The sequence below is a fragment of the Halyomorpha halys genome, unplaced genomic scaffold (genome assembly GCF_000696795.3).
Source record: "Halyomorpha halys isolate HHAL.00 unplaced genomic scaffold, Hhal_1.1 Scaffold352.1, whole genome shotgun sequence".
NCBI classification, from domain to species: domain Eukaryota; kingdom Metazoa; phylum Arthropoda; class Insecta; order Hemiptera; family Pentatomidae; genus Halyomorpha; species Halyomorpha halys.
This window is the reverse complement of record NW_027111631.1, coordinates 954,852-975,488: the sequence shown is the minus strand read 5'-3', so window position 1 is coordinate 975,488 and position 20,637 is coordinate 954,852. Positions and strand designations below refer to the sequence as shown.

Sequence of the window (20,637 nt, the reverse complement as noted above, 5' to 3'; positions counted from 1 at the left end):
GAGGCCTATGAAAGGTATAAAATATAATCCAGCCAGCTGAGAGGAAAACAGTGGTGGTCGAGTTCCCCTCTTTTGGTGGGGGGATTTTTATATGAGTAATATGATAAATTAATATTAATATTGCCCGGAATTTATTGTAAAAAGGGAAATTTTATGAATAAGGTAACAGGAGGACAGGAGGAGGGAGGAGGTAGCTTGTAGCCCAGAGCTGGACACGCCCACTGCTTGATTCCAGTCCAAGCCCTTGCTCGATCAACTTATTCTTCTCCATTCAGCGATTTATTGCTCGGTTCATGGGGTCATTAAAATGTCTAGGAGCAAGAAAAAATAATTTTATCGTGTTTTCGAACAGTATAGTTCTAGTCGCTTTGTCATTAGTAGACAGTAGTGAAGTCATGCGTGTTATTTCATGTTCAGAAAAATGGCTATTGACTAAAAAAAAAAGTAAATTCGTGTTGAAAGGGTTATTTATATTTTTATTTGAACTCGTGAACAATTTAACAAATAATAAACATTCAATGATTTAAAAAATAACTGCTAGCAAAAATCTTTAATGTTTAGCACCATTAATGTTTTTCGTATTCGTTAACATTTTTTTTTAATTAATATTTTAATTTGCTGGTAACTTTAAAAAAAATATTGCCAGTCAGCCAACACCAGGAGATTATTATCATACTAGACTTGTTTGAAAACTTTAGACCCTGAAAAGATATGTTAGAGATTGTATGTCCCTTCTATGTGTGTGTATGTATATAATTAATAAAAGTGTGGTTAAAAAATGTTTTTATTTAATTGACAATGGACAAAGAATATCGACGTTGATGTTTCATTTCTTGCGATGAATTGAAGTTTTGTAGGGGTCCTTAAGCTATATTAAGGAAGGGAGAAAAGGAGATTCAAATACGGACTTAAATTTTAAAAGTTTGAATTAGGAAGGCTATTAAAAATTTAATTATATAGACGGAGATCGTTATCTGTTTCATTAAATACGTCATAAAACTGCTCTCCATTGAGTAATCTAGTTAATAAATAGTTTGTTAATTTTATAATAAACGTTAATCGGAAGTTCTTACATAAATTACTTTTATTCTTTTTATTTTTCAATAGAACGGATCTTAGCATAAGAAATTTAAAGTGGAGAACTTTAAATTTCTTACCAGCAGTAACAATTTTAATTCAAAATTTAATTAGCTTATGCATTTTTTCTTGTGAAGTCAAGGGAGTAAAGGGTGGATATTATGTTACTTAGCTTAAATGAATAATGAAAGTGAAATTTCTTATCAAGAGTTTTAAGAACTAAAGATAAGATTATTATCTTTTTTTATATTAAGAAATATTACGTATTAAAAAAATATATGGGGTGGGATATGGTACCCCTACTTTTATAGCCTCTGTTACATTAACATAAAACGTTTGAGTGTTAATTTCAGACCTTCATGGTATTAAAATATTGCGATTTTTAATACTTGAATGTTTAAATTAAACTCTGCGGAAATACCGTAATCATTCATTACAATTCATCATTGATGAATGTCTGAAATTCAGAACGAAACGTTGGTACAAATGTAATAAATTTTATATTTTAGAATATACAACAATTTAACAAAAAATAACGAAGCCATCGTGGAATCGGGAAAGATCGGGCACTCTCGACTTCTGTTCGAATTGGATGTATCTATTTTTTCTTTAGTTATTCTTAATATTTTTGAAATTGTTTATTATTGCTAGCAATGAAAACTTTTTTTAAACACTTGCCTTGTTTTTCCACTGCAGCACATTACTGTAAAAATAACTATTTTAAAATCAGTATCTGCACTTTACCCGATTTGCCTTGCCTTATATTATATATTATTATATTATATATACATATTATTTACTTTAATAATTAATAAAATATTTATCGAAATAAACTGATCTACTGTAGTTTTATTCTCAAATAAGTTTATATTCACGGTCCATGAAAATATGAGTTGATAATAATTTAATATCCGAATAATATTTTATACCTTTACAATAATAACCTGTAAATTGTATTTTGTCTATATCATTTATCATTATAATTTCGCATTTGTTGTCAACGGTGGTAGAACAGTGATATATTGCTGTTAACGACAAGTCACGGCCGTTCCAAGCCACAATCGAATTCATGTGAAGATAAGATCAAATCGACTTTTAAATAGTTGATGGATAATATTGTAAATATACTTAATTATTAATTAGTTGTAAAAGTGTTTGTCATCACGTGTGTTGGATATGTTTGAAATATTTGGTTGTATTTCATGAATTATGTTTCATCAATGGCCATTAACCTTTGCTGTAATGTTTAGTTTTGTAATAAGGAATGCCTATATTTCACATCTCACCTCAATAGTTTTAGATTCTAACCTACTATATCGACAGTCCTTAGGGACTATAATAAAACAGTGGAATTAGTATTTATATTTCAGTCACAAAATTTACTATTAAAAATATAATATAGAATAGAAAAAATAAATATGAGCATAAATGAATAAGAAATATGTGGCATTCATGTCGGAAGAAAATTTATGATATTTTATTTGAACTGGAGAATGATTACAACAGACAACGTTTTTAAATTGCATTTGCGAACGAAAACTAGAAAAGTCGGTAAGCTCTCGAAAAAATTATCGTAATATATATATATATATATATATATAATACAACTTTATATGCCAGTCCGCATATTGGATATTAAAATTTTGCAGAAAGGTGTTGTTGAAACTATTAGAATAGGGGTTTTTATCTCTCAGAAAAATAGCTCTTTGTCGATAAACTGTGAATTTAAGAATGGTAAATTAAGTAAAACAAAACGATAATAAAAACTAACTGAATGCGAGTTTCCGATAGTTTTATGTATACTTTTTATTTTAAAATTTTATATTCTACTGAACATTCCTGACATAAAGGTATAATTTTATTATTATATGATGGTAAAGCAAATCAATTATAATATGGTAATAAAGCCAATCAAGCCCTAGAAACAAAACGCGAAACGCCTTTCATTAAAACGAGCAGGCTGATGTGATTTATACTAATCAAATATCATAAAAAAAATAATTTTAAACATTTAAATTTGAAAAATATGTACTAAATATTGTACTAATGGTGAATTACTAAGAAATCACATTAAAATATACAAAATAGAGTCGATGAGATTGTTAGTTAAATAAGTTTCCGTACTTTGAGAAGGCTTGTAAAAATCATAAACACATTTTTTTTATTTTGACTAAAAAAGCTTGGATTCAGGTCGAAAAACTGTAAATTTAAAAATGGTTAATTAAGTAAAAAAATTATAATAAATACTAACTGAATGCGGGCTTCAGAAAGTTTTATATATACTTTTTATTTTAAAAGTTTATATTCTACTGAAGATTCCTGACATAAAGGTATAATTTTATTATATTATGGTGATAAAGCTAATCAAGCCCTAGGTAAAAACGCGAATCGCCTTTCATTAAAATGAACCGGTTGATGTGATTTATAATAATCAAATATTATTCAACATAATTTTATTATAATATGGTGATAACACCATACGGCAATGTTGATCCGAAGTGTTGCCATATTTGGGTGTGAATTGAAATATAAAAAAATAATATATTCATAAGAGGTACTAATTTTGACGCATTTTTTTTTAATCAGAAATCTTTTGTCCGGTTTTGACTTAGTGCCTCACATCATTCTTATCTCGCAGGGATCTGAAAGCAGCCGGCGCTAGATTTCACTAACTAGTCGTTCATCTCTTATCTAAATGTCAGCGAGTGGACAGGATGTAGGCTTATAATCTCCTATTTCTAAAACAGAGCCCAGTTTTGTCCTAGGCAAATGGTCGAACGTGACCGGGGATCCCATGATTTCGACCCAAATTTCTTAAATTAGAAAACCGTTAAGTAATTGTGTTTCCCAAGAAAGCTTCGTTTCACTCGCCCCGGTACATATCAAAGGTGTTCTCGTAATAGATGGCTTCAATTAATGTTAGTTTACTTGATTAAGTGAATGAAGTAAAAGAAATAAAGTGAACGTATTAGTCAGAAAGTGGGAGAAAAATCGTTTTAAATGTTTCTGTATCTTAGCGTTAATGAGAGGGTATCCTAGTCGGCAACATATTGCTTTAAAATGTTGTCTGCTTAGGGTTCCAGTTATGTAATTAGGTAACTTTAATGGTATAATAATTCACTCACTCTCTCTATCTGTCTTTCTAATAATTTACACATTACTTTATTATCATAATTTTAATTTTTTTTTTAACTTGAATTGTAAATAATGGGGGCAATTACTTTAACAAGTAGATAGGTTAAAGTATTTAAGTTCTAAGGTAACTAGAAAAAACAAAAGAGCAAATTGATAAGGAAATAAAAGCTAGTTTAAAGGTGGGAACTGCTTGTTATTTTTCAATTACGAAATTTCTTATATCACGGAATTCTGTCCAAAAACCTAAAAGTTAGAATTTACAAATCTTCTAAACCTTCCTACTGTTCTTTACGGATGCAAAACGTGGCCTCTTACACTTCAGACCGAAAATGGATAAGTTAACGGGTTATAGAATTGCATAAGATATGCGTGTAAGGTTGTTGGACTTAGTAACGAACGGATCCTTGAAATATTCGTAAACACTGAACAGACAGGTAAACGTCCGAGGGATAGACCGTAACGTAGATGGGGGGATTGCGTTAAGACTAATTTAGTAGATTTGGGTTTGAAGGGACGTCACTGAACAGTATATAGAGTGCGATTAATTGGTATTGAACTTTTGGGTTCGCCAACTCTATTATTAATATTATTAACTCCAATCGTTCAACGGTTTCTCTTGTTCCATCCTTTGCGATTGCAATAGAAATCCTTTCTATCATGTCCGAATGTAAATTTTAAATTTCTAAGGCGAAATAAATTTAAGATATCTAGTAAAGGAACGACGACAAGCGCAAAATGAATGTAAATCAAACGTCTTATCTACGACCTTGCCCTTCTAATCTTAATGATTAGGACTCCTTCAATTCTTTACACACATCAGTTCGTTGGAGCCATAATTTAGGTATCAGTTATATATTTCAAAAACAACGAAAATACCAATTATTGATATATTTAATAATAATATAGTGTTATAAAATATTAAGTTTTATAAATAATTTACGTTTTGTCTCCTTTCACCAGATCGCTTGTCCTGATAAGCATTGACCCGTTAGAATTTTTATGATGTATGAAAATATATTAAGGAAAAGAATGGTAATTATATTTTTATATTAATATACTAGGTGCGGATGGGTTGATTGTCTAAAATTAAAATATGAATTAAGAAATTGAAAACAAAAAAATAATTCCCTGTGAAGGTATTTTCCTGAAGGCTCGTATAGGAAATATTCACGTCTAAAAATTCATTGTTATGAATTAATAAATTAATGTGTGTTCCAACTAGATAAGGACTGTCATCACACTATCCAGATTTTTTTTGTTAGAGATGACATTAAATGTAAGTCAAGTCAATAGCTTCCATTCTTTACGATGAAATATAATTTTGTTTTTGACAATCCTCGTCGAAGGTGATTTTCGCCTAGTTATCTACATGTGACCCACCTTTTCTAACCATGGTTGGGGGGGGGGCAAATTTTTCATTTAGTGGCGGTCCCACGAAATGATAAAAGTCAACACACACCAAGGCCGGATTCGAACTGGCACCGCTTGTAGACCTCAGAACGATGGACTTTCGCCTAACCCCTGAGCTACGGTGTGGCCCGATGAAAGATAATTATTTAAGGAATAATAATACGTGTCCAATGCCGTTCGACCACTGCTGCCGTGGAAGAAAGATAGCGGAGTCTGCCTTAATGCACTAGAAGGTTATCACTTTCAGCTACATTAATTAGTTGGAACACATATTAATTTATTAATTATAACCTAAAATAATTATGACTGAAAATCTTTAGACATTTAGATCTTCTAAACGAAGATTTTAGGAACGTACCTTCACAAGGAATTTGTTTCTTGTTTTGATGCCCTAAATTCATATTTTCTATTTGGGGAACTCTGAAATATCCTGTATAACAATGATTGGCTGTACGTGAGTCAATCAGAAAATACTCAGGGTGTCGGTCAAGAAATAGACCGCATTTTTCGTTTTCTACTATTTATTAATGTCCAACTTGTTGACTAACACTTCTAAAATAAAAAAAATTAAAGTAGGTATAACTAATGTAAGAGTAAAAAAGTGATTTTTCAATGAAACATAACCAAAGGTGGAGCTATAAGAAAGTGTCATAAAGCAGAATAACATAATATTTATAACTAAGGGGAAAACTTTATTAAAACAACAAAGATGCTCTGCCCAACTTCATTTGGTTACTACTTTCACAGTATATTTATTCTAATCTCTCAGACAATTTCTTTTAATCTTACAATACATATGCATAACAAGTAACCAATAAAATATAACTTTTTTTTTCATTACTTTGGTTCTTTAATATTTCTATTATTTTTCATGATTTTTGTTCTACTGTCTATACTTAATTAATTTTTTTTTGTGAATCCTTGTTTTTCCTCTTTCTTCCTTTATCTGTTTCCTTCATATTTCTCATTCAACCCAATGTGACTTTCCTCTTCTCCACGTTATTATTCCCCTCTTTAACATAAATAAAACAGACCTAAAATATAACTAATATTTTTTTAAATAAATAGAATATAAGCTCCTATATATATGTCATATAATTGATAAAAGTAAATATACGTAAAAAAAAAATAAATAAATTAATAAAATGTTATGTCAACAATAGATTTTGTATCATAAATTATCGTATTTATGAATAAATTGACGTCTTGCTACTAACGGCAAAGACTCGGGTTTGAATGCGGCTGTGGTAGATATTTATTTTGTTTCAGTGTAGCAGTAAGTCGGTCCTATGGGTTCAGGAAGCCTTAGGGGTTCACCCAGCCTCTGTAAAATGGGTACCCTTAATTAAGGGGAAATCAGGCGTTGAGTGTGATCACGAACCACCTCCTTGCTCACCGTTGTTGAAGAACCAGTACTTACAGGGTTCAGTACTTTCTACCTAAGTACTGACCAATTCGTGGGTTGTAGCGTTACAGATTTTCATTTTCATAAATAAATTAATGCTGCTACTGCTACTAACCTAATAAATAAATTATTTCAAAACATTATATTATAAATAAAATTGTATAACTATGTATTACTTACATAAATTTTATTTTACTTTGTTTATTTGCATGTATTTTAATTCCTCTATCTTTATATCAGTTATTTATATGTTATACTCTAACACTAGCTTTTCTTACTTGTAGCATTTTATCTTAACTCTGATGAATCCCTGCGATGCGGGGCGTTGGTACACGTTTCAAACGTTGGTAATTGTTAAATAGTTGAAAAATATTTTGTTTTTTTTTAATCGAAAACCTGACCACTTTACTTCTGATGACACAGCTGACCATTTTTATATTTGTTATCGAATTCAATTATTTTATTATTCTTGTCCACTTTCTGAAATTTTCGCAATTATTCTACTTGATCTTTTTGAAATCTAAACGGTGAAATTGAAATCTATTAAACTCGATTAAAGTTGTTAGTGACCGTGTAATGTTCCTAAATTTCCTTAATCTCGATTCAACGGTTCCTTTAATCTATGCAAATTAGTGAAGATATATACGTTGCTGTAAAGAGCTCGCCAACACTTTCAGTTAGCTCTGTTAGGGCGGCGGGTTTCGGTCGTTAGCAACTATAACATTAGCATAATAACTCGGATCAAAGTAGACCGTTTCTCTCGAAACCTTTCTTATCAGGGAATAGGAAATTGTGTTTATTAACAGCCTTAGGGGTTAAATAATCTAGAAAAATATATGTTTCCATGCGTGAGAAATATTAATTCAGTATTATTCTTTATGTTACTTAAAGATGAAAACATAACTATAATAATTAATTGAACAGATACACCATTATATATATTATTGAAAAGATCCATTACTTTATTATTTTTTATCTTTTTATTTTATTTTGTAAAATTACATTCAGTAATATTTATTAAATTAAAAAATTAAAATCTGTACCACTAAAATCCATGTAGAGTTAAAGGTGCAGTATTTTATAAGGAAGTACAGTTACTAGGATACGCAGTACAGGTCTAAGCAAGGAGGCGATTTGATTAGAATTACGTTGCACCACCAGATTTTTACCCAATTTATAAGGCTGGATAGACTCCAGGAAGGTTCTAGAACTCACAGGGTTGACTCACGGCTACAGTGTAACAGAAAATAATTTTCTGCCCTGCTGAATTCGAACTCGGGTCCTTGGAGTTAGTAGCATCGTGACTTACCACAATGCCACTGCGCATTTTGTCATATTTATAGGCAATGATAATAGGAGCCATAAAGCTTATTCACACCGTATTTACAAATATATAAATTAAATGGTAAAAATAAGAAATAGAAGAAAACAAATAATTAAAAAAATAAAAATACTGATTTGAAAAAATAAAATAAAATATTAAATTTAAAGTAAAACAAACTCTTGACCACAATCATTCCTATTTACAATATTTACATTCAGCGTGGGGAACTCTGAACCGAGGTCTTCCCTCCACTAATGGAGGAAGGAACAGGACTCCAGAGATCCCGGTGCTTCTCTCTTAACAGTGTCACTGATTAATTTAATTAAATGATGTTAAATGATAAGCGTAATTAGTAAATTATTACAGATTACATTAAAAGATAATGTAGAAAGAAGCATTTATTTTTAGTGTGTAAAAGGCAGAGTCACAGTATCATAAAGATAATATAATAAGGGAAAGTAATAAAAAATAAAGTAAATGAAAAATACTTGTTGGTGGAAGTGTAAACAGATATTCCTCAACTGACAGTTTAGTTCGTTAGTTGGAGTTATGAGTTAAAAACTTATATATGACAATTGCAGTTATTTATACACAATTTTCTTAAGTATATTCCAAAAAAAAAATCTTGCAGTAAGTAAGCGCATCTGTTTGAGTATCTTCAGCCTTAAGCAAATTCAGTGAATAGCACTTGAACATTTTTCTAGGTCATATTGCATGGCTCATATTTTATCCGCTTGTAGAATTGATACGTTAGGAACCGTAAGGAGCGACGTACAATGGCAGTTAACTAATACAATAATCACAACCCGCATGCCTTAGTATAGTCGGAATAAAAAGGAAGTGGTTGAAAGATCAGTTTCTGTAATCTCTTAAACTAGGTCTACGACAGTGAAGACCGCTCCTTCCAGCCTCTCCCCCCCTCGTGTTATTATTGGATAAGAGCACCATATTGTAAGATGGTATTAGCAGGTATGGATGAATACATTTATTTTCTTTAGCAAGAAAAGAAACTCCATTGAACTGTAGCGGCAGCAGATGGGCACATGTTAATAGCTGTATTGAATATGTCATAAAGATAACGTGTTCTCTGTTTGTTATAACCAATTTATTTCGGTGACAATGACTCGCTGTTTTTTTTTTTATCATTTACATACATTTATATTTTAATATCAGCCATCAGAGTAATCTCTATTTGTCTATATCGTAGTAAAATCTGTTTTTATTTTATTTATTAGCTATTTGTATGGCAGAACGGTTTTTCAGTTCTAAACCTCTGACAGTTCTTGACGCTTAAAAGAAACAGTTAAGAGGAACAGACCTATCATAGAACTATAATGAAATGGTAACAGGCATCGAGACTATTAAGGGACCCTCATAAAAATTAAATTTAAAAAAATGAATTACGTCACTTATCACGTTGGTTCAATATTTTCTTCTCCTTTCAACATAAATTCGTTGTTTTTCCGCAGCATCTTTTTTGTTCTGATTACGATTAAATTAATGCTGCTTTTGTACAAAAATTATTTATTATGTACTACTATCTTAATTCTGCTATTAAAAAAAAATTCATAATTAAAAAAAAAATCACGATGCTACTAACTCCAAGGAGCCGGCTGGGCAGAAAATTGTTTTCTGTTACACTGTAGCCGTGAGCCAACCCTGTGGGTTCTGGGGCTCTCCTGGTGTCCAACGTGCGTTATAAATTGGGTATAACGGTCGAGTTTCTGATCAAATCACCCCCTTGCATAACCGCTGGTCTAGTAACAATACTTCCTTACACAGTACTGAACTCCTGATCCTTCATGGGTTGTTGTACGTATTTTTATTTTAATAAAAAAATAAATATTCTCTTTTTCGTTGATCAAATGAAATGGTCTACAAGTGTGTGATATAGGCTTTATAAAGATGTATCTCTTTAAGGCTCGTCTACATGTTTTCTGTGGTTGTCGTACGGTCACGAAAATGAGATAGTAGAACTGTATTAATACGAATATAATATGACTTTTACAGTTACTGCCCAACACCATTATCAAATTCAACAATATTTGAACTTTGTTTTCTCACCTAATCGCCATTATTGATTATAATATGGCACAGAATTCCTCTCGTATTCAATCCTTACAATCCAAAATCCTTCGTAAAATCCTCAATGCTCCTTACTTTGTCAGAAATAAAATCATGCATAAATACATTAATGTTCCCTATGTAACCGATCTAGCCCGAACCAGATATCACTCCTTCCATTATAAACTCCCTAACCACTCAAACCCCCTAGTTTCTAATCATGCATCCTGTTCCATTCCTGACAATCCTCCAAGGCGCCTGAAAAGAAGATGGCCACGAGACCAGCTAATGTAAAATGTCATTAAAGTGCTACCAATTGGTAGTTTCTCTACACGCCTGTACCACTCCAATTTAACTTAGATCAGATTTACTAAATGTATTATAATGTACAGTTGTAAACAGCAATTAATAAATATTTAAAAAAAAAAAGTATTAATTTTCATAGCCTTTAATTCACGTGGAGTTGTTCTGCTAACCAAGACGGCTGTTCAGCCGGGGACCAAACGAGACCTATTCTTAGCCCAATAAGAGGAGCTCGTCCATTATCCAAATCTCAAGTTGTTAAGGCTGTCGAGATAATCATGCTCACTTATAGCCGTTGTAATTACTGCACGAGACAATAGAAATCTCTTGTTAGGTTGCTTCGCTTAATGAATCCAGTCTCCTTCGGGGCTATATTTAAGAAGGGATTCATCGCCTATATCTTCCGATGATCAGGTGTTCTTGAATGAACTAAAAGAGTAGTTGTTGTACTTTTGCTCTAAAAAAAAATTAGCTAATTAATATTTAATGAGAGCTTTAAATAGAGACAAAAAACATTGGATTAGCATTAGTGGATTCCAAAATATGCTTTTTAGTCTCTCACGTAGCAACTATTTACACATCATATCTCTGTTTAAACTGGACTAACGTTTAGCTCTATTTTAGTTAATTATTCTATTAATTTTACTGTTACAGTTTTACTGAGTCTAAAAAAAAAAAAAGTTAAAATAAGGCTGGCCTGTATTAATGTAATTCGACATTTTCTATTAATTTAAAGATATTTTAATTATAATAATACTTATCTGCTTTTATTGCATTTAACGAATTGTCTAACTGGACTTCTTTGCGGAGTTTTCAAAAAATCTTCCTTTAATGAAACTTTAATTTGTTTATTTGAAAAAATATCTTGTTCTCATCGTTAGCAATAATAAACAATGAATGGTTACAAAATATTAATGAGTTTTATGAATAACGTGAGGGGAACAAATATAAAACTTTGACCGGATTCGAACGGTTAAGGCCGAGGCTTATCTTTTCCGATTGCTTTACGACTTTCGTTAAATTTTGTATTCTTGGCAGGAACAAAATTTATACTCATTATTCGAGAAACTCTAAAATACGAATTTTTATAGCAACAGTAAAATAAAGATTTTTGTTCACAATTTCAACTCCCATCGTTAGTTTTTTTTTTTCGAAATTAGTGGTTAGTGAAAGTTGTGCCATGTGCCATTTTTTATTTGGGTTTAACGTCTTTAAGTCCTCCAACTTAAAACAGGAAAGCTGGACTACAATGCAGGTTAACAACCTACTCTAGGCAAAGTAGAAGAGCCAAAATTTACAGCGAGGAGTCCGCCTCGGAATAAAAATCAACACTCCCACACGCCATATTCGAACCAGTACTACTTCTGATCAGAAGGTCAAGTATGCGGTTCAATACGCTTTACCATCCAGGCCTTTCTATTTTTTTATTTTTTAAGTAACTGTTGATTGTTTGCGAATGGCCTAAAATTTTGACTGGTTCGTAATATGAAAAGCACATTTTCTATTAGTGGGTTGGTACTTCACCTCTTCTCCTAGAATAGGAAATTAATAATATCGACAAAAATATTTTCGAAAAAATTATAATTAGTAAAATCTCTTTTGAGAATTTTTTTGCAGTAAATACTGGTGAAGGGGTCCTCGGACCCCGTTGACAAATAGTCTATCAAAATTTGATAAATTTATATGATAATCCTGAATCTTGTTCGCGGGTATTTGTTATCATACCCGACGTATTAAGGTATCCAAAATCCATATAGATGAATAACATATAATCAACAATAATAAAAAAAAAACATAATTTTTCAATAATATTTTACTGTAAATGTTTAAATATCACAATATTTGATTCTTTTCGTGTTGCTTTGTTCCAACGGTGTGATATAATTGTTGGTTGTGCCTTCATATGATATTAAATAAAACGATAGAATAATTGTAATTAATTGGTGATTCATCAAAATATTTAATATTAATAATATGGACTATAGACTGATTCCACACTTAAACCAAGATTTTTTTTTTTTAACAGGAAACAATTATTTAAAAACTATTCAAGTTAATTAAGTTCCAATTGTACCTTCGTAAACTAGAGCAAAATCTTTTAAAAAATATATGTTATTTAACTTACCTAATCCAAGAGTTGAGTCAACAACAAATAGACCAATAGTTGTTTAAGCAATCCATGTGTTTGTTGAAAAGGAAACCATTGGTTAAATAAACTATTTAAATAAGGCAAATCAAGGGTTAAACCATTTCATACACCCATAATAGAATTATTAGCACATAATACGAGAAGGGGGTGTTGCAACCCTTACTATTTTTCCAAAGAAAAGTGAAAAAAAAAAGAGAAAAATTGTCCACGTCCTCGGAGCTCATGTTGATAAAAATGTCTATAATTGCAGTCTGGACTGAAACAGAAGACAGCCATTGGCTCCTACTCCTTTAACACGCCCCTGAAGTTTGTCATTAGGCCCGCCTTTTCGGCCTCACTATTTCTGACAGCCTCATCAATAGTCTTAAATTCATATAACCATTAAGAATAAACTTCATATACGGTTTTTGGATCTTCCTCTTGAGCTATTTTTTCATATTAAAATAATGTTTCTCCGATGGTCGGTCATATTCAGATTCGGACTGGCTCCTTCGACGCCTCTTCAGGAGATACTGAAAAGAGAGGTCCTTACCAAAAAAAGTCGGAAAATCAGATATGATATTTTGTCGCTAACACGTGTTTGGATGGAGCATCTTCAGAGAAAAATTAAGTTCGATTTTTTAGTTTTATTATGTAATAATTTTCAAATTATTTTTATTGTATATATTCTAAACTTGCTACATATAGTAAAAATATCAATTAATTACAAGTTGTTTATTACTTGAAAATGAGAGTATATAATTTAAACAACTTAATCTGCCTTGTAGCTATTAACTAAATCCTGCGGCAATATCTAAATTAAGAAAATGAGGGAAGGCGTTTATGAGTAAAGCATTGATTTGAAATGAAAACAAAGTTGATTCTTTGTTACGATTTACTTTTTATTATCAAATAAAAAATTACAATTTAATGAAGAAGTGGCCTAGATCCTCGTTAAGCTACCTTTTGCCTATCGACCGGCTATCCTAGTGTAGACAAATATTTTATCGTGGAGAAATAAAGATGGTATTGATTCTTCGCACTATGCAAAACCCTCGGATACTAATTTTAGTAGAAAAAAAAATCTTTATCATGGGACCCTCTTAAGTACATGAAGATAAATTTATATATTGTATGGGCGTTGATGACCTCAGGGTTAAACACCCTAAAGCCCCAGATAACAACAAGTACACGAAATGGTAAAAATTGGCCTTCATACAAATATTAGAAACAGAGACATGAAATAAAATGTTTAATAAATTTGTCTTTATTTGAAGCTGATTTTTCTTCTATATGAGCAAATAATCTAAATGATATTTACGAGTATATGGGTTGGAAAAGAGGAAATTCAGCTTTCCGACAGTTATAGTGATGTTTGAGTTGTATTTAGATAATATTGAGTGGAATTATGTAATTATTTCGTGAACGCGGGTGACGAAAAGACATCAGAAGAAAAAAAAAATATCCTCCAAAAATCAAGCCCCAAAATTTCTAATTTTTGATTTATATGAAATTTCGTATTTTAGGGTTTCAAAAGACTGATTGATTTTTCCTAAGTTTTTTAAATTCTACTTTACTAGAAGCTACTTTTGGGTTTAGTGATATTTTATACTCTTAAACTCATTAAATACAATAAACAATCTCTTGTTCTTATTTTGAAAAAAAAAAGGTAAATAAAATGTTATATCTTAACCATTAAATACGTGCAGAATAAAGGCGGTATTCGATAAAATCCAAAAATATGTAAATGTCTCGGCTCTTAGGGTGCAATGGTAAGAAACCTGGAATACAGGTCTAAAATTTTCTAGTAAAATTCCTAGTATCACCGTAAAAAGTTTCTTTGAAATCACTGATCCCACCTGCGTAATCTCCAAACTTAAGTACATACAAAAAAAAATAGTTAAATACTGATGTAATTAGTTGAAACTAAGATTTAGAAAAGCAATTTAGAACAAGGAACGAACTTAAATAAATTGAAAATAAAAATAAATTTCTAGTATGAATGGAAGTGGGGGCTAGGTAAAATATTTTTCGTATTTAATGAAAATGTATATTTAAAGGTTTTTGATGACGCTAAAAATATAATCTAAATATAATAATAAAAATATATCCGACCTGCTTTTTTTTTAATGAAAATGTTTTCGGCCTATTATATAAAAAAGCTATTTCTGTAATTTATAATACATTTAAACTCAATTAATACAATTCACTATATTATTTTCTAATTATACATTCGAAAAAAAAATCAATTGGTACCGCACGATGAAATATTTATTTTTATTGAAACATAAAGTTAGTATTTGTTTTTTGAGAAAAAAAAAACAACCTTGGATACTAATTTATTAGTGGAGACCGTACTTTTGTGCAAATAACTAGCTATTTTGTGGAAGGATTTTGGATTGGATACGATAGAAATTTGAAGGTTTAGTGGAGCTGCATAGCTTAACTTCGTAGGTTATTGCAGTCTTTTCCATTTGGATTGGAAGTTTAGACCGTTTTTCTAGTTAGTCCTGCAATAGTCGGAATCGACGTGCATTTTCCAGTCTTTTCAAGTTAGTCGTTTGTCCAGGTGTAGTCCAAGGTAGTGGATCTGTCCTACAGTTGTAAGAGAAACATTATTAAAGTATACAGTAGGGCAGTCGGCAGGTTTATGACGAAGAGTAAAAGTGATTTGATGGGATTTATTTTTATTCTCCGATTTCGGCACCATTCTTCCAGCGTTAAGATATGGGGTTGGAGAGTTTGGGATATAATCAAAGGGTTATTGTTAACTGAGGGCATACATGTGTCATCGGCATAGGTGGTGAGGATAGTGTTAGGATTGGCTGGGATGTTAGCTTTGGTGGAATCTGCTAAGATCGATTTGAGATCAACTAGGACTAACCAGCTCATAATGTTTCAAAATGTCATCAAAATAAAAATACGGTTGATTATCCTCGAACAGAAATTTGACTCAGACAGACACCCGGAACCAGATATGTTCCTTGATGTCTTAAACTTATAATGCTAGTGAAAATCAATTCTGCGATCATGATTTTTTTTTTAATGCTACATGAAAAGAAAGCTACTTTTGGTAGTAAGGAAGGAAAAAATAAATATAATTACGATTATGATAATGTATTAAGATTTTTATAAAGGCACTCATATTGGATATCTTTAGGTAATTTAGCACCATATGTTTTTTGTTTTTTTTAAATAGTGCTGTTTTCATTATATGACTGTATTATAAGTGATAATTTATTTACAGATGAAAACGATGTATTTCCATAGTGAATATTTTTTCATATAATTATTCGCATTATCAGGAATTTATTTGACTGTTGCGTATTTTTATTTATTCGGAATGGTTTTATTTATTGAAGTGGTTTCGAAGGTTATATAACTCGCTAATAAAGCAGAACTATTTGCTCTGTATAGAACTAATTTGTTGTTCTTTATTCGTGCCAGTGAGTTCTGTTACTGATATCCTAGCATAGCCGAAGAGTCCTGTCTCACTTGGAGTTTCCTTCAAACTATCCTTCGACTCCAATGGGAACGTTATCGAATCCTGGGTACTACTACTGTTGAGAAGCATTCGCAAGTTAGCTGCAATCGCCATAACATCTCTCTTGTCGACTAATCCTTGATCTTCCAAGTCAAAGACTATGCCCTCGCACGAGTCCTTTCCAGTTACAAACTCAAAACTAATATCTCTCAACTCCTTTCCATTATTCCGTAACCTTAGAACAAGTTTCAGTTTTTTTGGTTCAGATTTAGTATTACAGTTCTGTTGAGAACCACCTTCTCGTGTGTTGTTTGTTGGCATGTCAGGATTTTGATTCAAATCATGTCCTTCCACATTAGTCGGCCAGACCCACTTTCCAGTTTCAGTGTCGTAGTGTTGACCCGATCCGCTTTGTGTGATAGATGTCTCCATTACATTACCCAAACAGGTCCCTTTATCGAATAAACTTTGCTGTAGGTTTTTCCGATCCATCGTCTTCTTAAAGAATGAGTGTTTCATAAGTTCTGTTGCTGTCGGCCTTTTAAAAGGATCCTTCTGTAAGCAATCTGATATTAGTTTTCTAAAAGTCTTACTATACTTACTGTACTGATTCTTGTCGTCAGTATTTGTTTCCAGTGTCGGTGGATCGTTCTGTAAGGTGAGCATTATGACTTTCATCGGTGGATATTTGTAATAAGGTGCTGTGCCTGTAGCCATTTCTATCGCTGTGATTCCAAAAGACCAAATGTCTACCTTATAGTCGTAGCCAGAGTCTTGCTCTAGAACTTCAGGGGCCATCCAGCAGGGTGTACCGACAAATGTATACCGGACCCTCTCCCCAGACTCGTCTTTACCAGTCGCGAGTAACGCTGACACTCCGAAATCAGCTATCTGTACCGTACCGTCTTCCCCGAGAAGAATGTTTCCAGCCTTGATGTCCCTATGGATTTGGCCGTTGTTATGAATGTACTCCAAGCCTTTGAGAACTTCTTTTAAAATGGTTGCTATAGTTATTTCATCGAATATACCGCTCTTGCAATCATTCATCTTCGTCTTGTGATTTATGATGTCCAGGAGAGATCCGCCTGCAAGAAGTCCCAGTATTAGCCAAAGTTCTTCCTTGACGACGAAGCTAGTGTAGTATGTCACGATGTTCTCGTGTTTGCATGACGCCATCACCTTAATTTCTTTGTTAAGCTCTTCCAAACTTATGTGGCTTTTTTCTAAGTAAATCACTTTGATGGCACACTTCTCTCGTTTGGACTTGCAATAAGCAGAGTGGACTATAGCCGTCGCTCCGACACCTATCACATCTTTCAGTTCGTATTCTTCTTTTGATGTTGGCCACGGAGAATTCTGTGGCTCGTCCATTTTTTCTGAGACGGCAAAACCTGTACTTCCCTTCTTACATATGTTCCGAATAAAAGTTAAATTTTGTATAATTTATAATGTATTTATTGAGTGTTTCATTCTGTTTCCATATTTCAATATTAGTTGATTTTTATGCACAACATGTGTTTTATTATATAGTTAAATTATTAGGCACTTCATTATATCAATGCCTGTTCATAGTTATTTATAAATCTATGAAAAATCCTATATTTCTTCTACAGGCAGACCTTCCCATTTCAAGAATAAGTAATGATATAATGTTCTGTTTTATGATTTTAGGACTTTTACAATGTGATATTTTGGAATTTTAAAGTTTAATTTTTTACTAAACCAGAAGAAAAGTAAATTTAATTGAGTTATGCCAATTTATTAGTCTTTATAAAACATATTGACTAATCTGACTAAGTCTGTACAGCTTGATAATATAATTTTGGAAACTATTGATTTGTGTTCATAAATAATAAAATTAGTATCCAGATTATAAACGATTAAAATTAACAACTAACCGTTGGTTTTGGGATAAAAAAAGTTAATATCTCTATGTGGATCTGGGCTTTAATAAAATTATTGAATTTTATTCATCTGGCGTTTGTGAGCATTATATAATTTTATGACTTTAATATTTAGAGTTTTAGTATTATATAGTTGTAGAGCTGGTTTCAAATTTCATCGACGATATTGGAAAATACTTGTAAGCCCAGTATAGTATTTTATCCTGGGTTCATTGCTAATTAAAACGCCACTTTTTTCGGAAGACATTTGAGCAAATCATAAAGAAAATATTGAAAACTTTAATGCAAGTCCACAAACATTTTATATTTTGTACATAGTACATGAATACATTTTGCAATGTATTTAGGAATTTGACATTTTTTGATTTGTCCTACATTTTTCTGTAATATTCAGTTTTAAACAAGTATTTTTATTATTTAGTTCGAGATTAGTTGTTTTATTGGTAATAAAAATAGGTATCCAAAAGTCTTCCTCTCTTCTTTGTTAAATCATATTACATGTCCATTTCGACCGATCCACCCATCTTCAAGTACAATCAATTGGAACTTATTAACAGCATCAAAAACATTATAAATATGATTTGCATACGTTAATTATGGTTTCAGAGCCTCAAATTATTTTATAAAACTTTACCAAATTGCCTAAGTCAATTTAACACAGTCAAAATAAAACTATAAGGGAAACATATATGCTTTGCCAATAAATTTGCACCATACTATGTTTTAATTTATCTGTATTAGTCACCATAATATTTAATAATAAATTACTTTTTTCCGATTTATATATTTTACTATCATTAACTTATCACTACAATATTATTTGACCTTTTTCAACGACCAGGTAAGGTAAATTATCATTTCCTATTACACTTCATTTTTGTTTATCTTATTATTAAAAGCCTATAAAATTTAATAATAAACAATTATTAAAATTGATCTATATTCATCATAAATTAATATTACATAAAATATCTTCATAATGTTGGTTAAAATTTTACGTGTTTGACTTAAAATTATCTGTATAATTAATGTTTTGTAATATATAGATGGCTCCAAGTATTTTTCTTTTATAATTATTATTTTCTCTCTGTAAAATCATGGTGTTAACAAAATCAAAACAGTTTTATTTGGGTTGAATTGAAGCAAGAAGGCAAATTAAGGTTTTTGGACAAGGAAATAGAAAAACAGAATGGACAAAGAAAGAAATCAGTATTGTAATTTTGAATTAATATTCTTCTCCCCCATTCCAAATGAAATACAATGTTATAAATAATTTTGTAAAGAAGTAAAAAATACAGGTAAATCAGATAGAATAGTGCAAATATGTTTTCGCTTATTGGTTGTGTTTATAGGTTTATTTTGACTGTGTTAAATTAAGTTTACTTAGGCATAATAACCTGTAAAGTTTTATAAATTAATTTGAGGCTGTAAAACTATAATTAACGTATGCATGTCAAATTAGTGATATATTTGATACTGTTAATAATAATGTGCGTCTTTGAAAGAGATTTTTATCTAGATTGCACAATCGAACTTGAAATTGTTGTATACACCTGGTACCAGTATTTGTTGATATTTATTTTTAGGAAGACGCCGTGTCCTTTTTGTGCCGGCCTATGGTGCACTGTTTATTTTATTTTTATTTTTTGTTGATTTGTTGATTCTAAGCCTCTTGCAACGTAAAACCTTTTACATTTCGGAGGAAAAGGAGCCCATTGTTTTTTCATTGTCAATAAAAAAGAAAAACGTCGCCACCGACGTATAATGATAAATCATGTCATCATTGATTGGTATTATATTTCAGAGAATGTTTTATATTTAATATTTATGTAATTACTATTTAAAAAAATATTAACTTCTGAAAATTACCATAATTAAGGTTTACAAGATTTGCTTTCTAGCAAAAATTTCTTCGCTTCCTAAGCCATACTACATCCTTCTATGTCTTAAATTATAAAATTTTATTAATACATTTAAAATTCATTCAGTCTCGAACAGGTTCTAAAAAATATTTACTCGTCTCGTATTGGAAAATGTGACGCTTCATATTCTCATCCTCCATTGTTCTGCCCACTCTTCGAATACTAGATATTAATCTTAGTATAATTTTAATGCATATCCTTTAATATCGGCACAGTCATAACAAACTTTTCTGCAATTTTATTTCTCGACAGAACCAATTGCTCAGCATTCCTGTATACCATTGTGATAGGGACTTGTGTTTTATTGAAAAATGAAAACATGTGTATATTGCTTAGAATCGATAGATTTATTTATTGATAGATATTACAATCTGCCACACAGTTGTGGGCAATAGGTAATAGTGATGAATGAATCTCATACATACTAAAATAAAAATAAATAAATAAAATAAAAAGAAAGGAAGAAAAAAATAAATAAAAG

The 20,637-nt window shown here is 31.1% G+C and overlaps 1 protein-coding gene and 1 pseudogene across 4 annotated transcripts in view; one reads left to right on the top strand and one right to left on the bottom strand.

The window, feature by feature from the left end:
• Positions 1–20,637, top strand: part of for (cGMP-dependent protein kinase for) — a 601,089-nt gene that overhangs the window by 84,490 nt on the left and 495,962 nt on the right. The window lies entirely within an intron of this gene.
• Positions 16,108–17,848, bottom strand: LOC106681619 (serine/threonine-protein kinase OSR1 pseudogene; annotated as a pseudogene).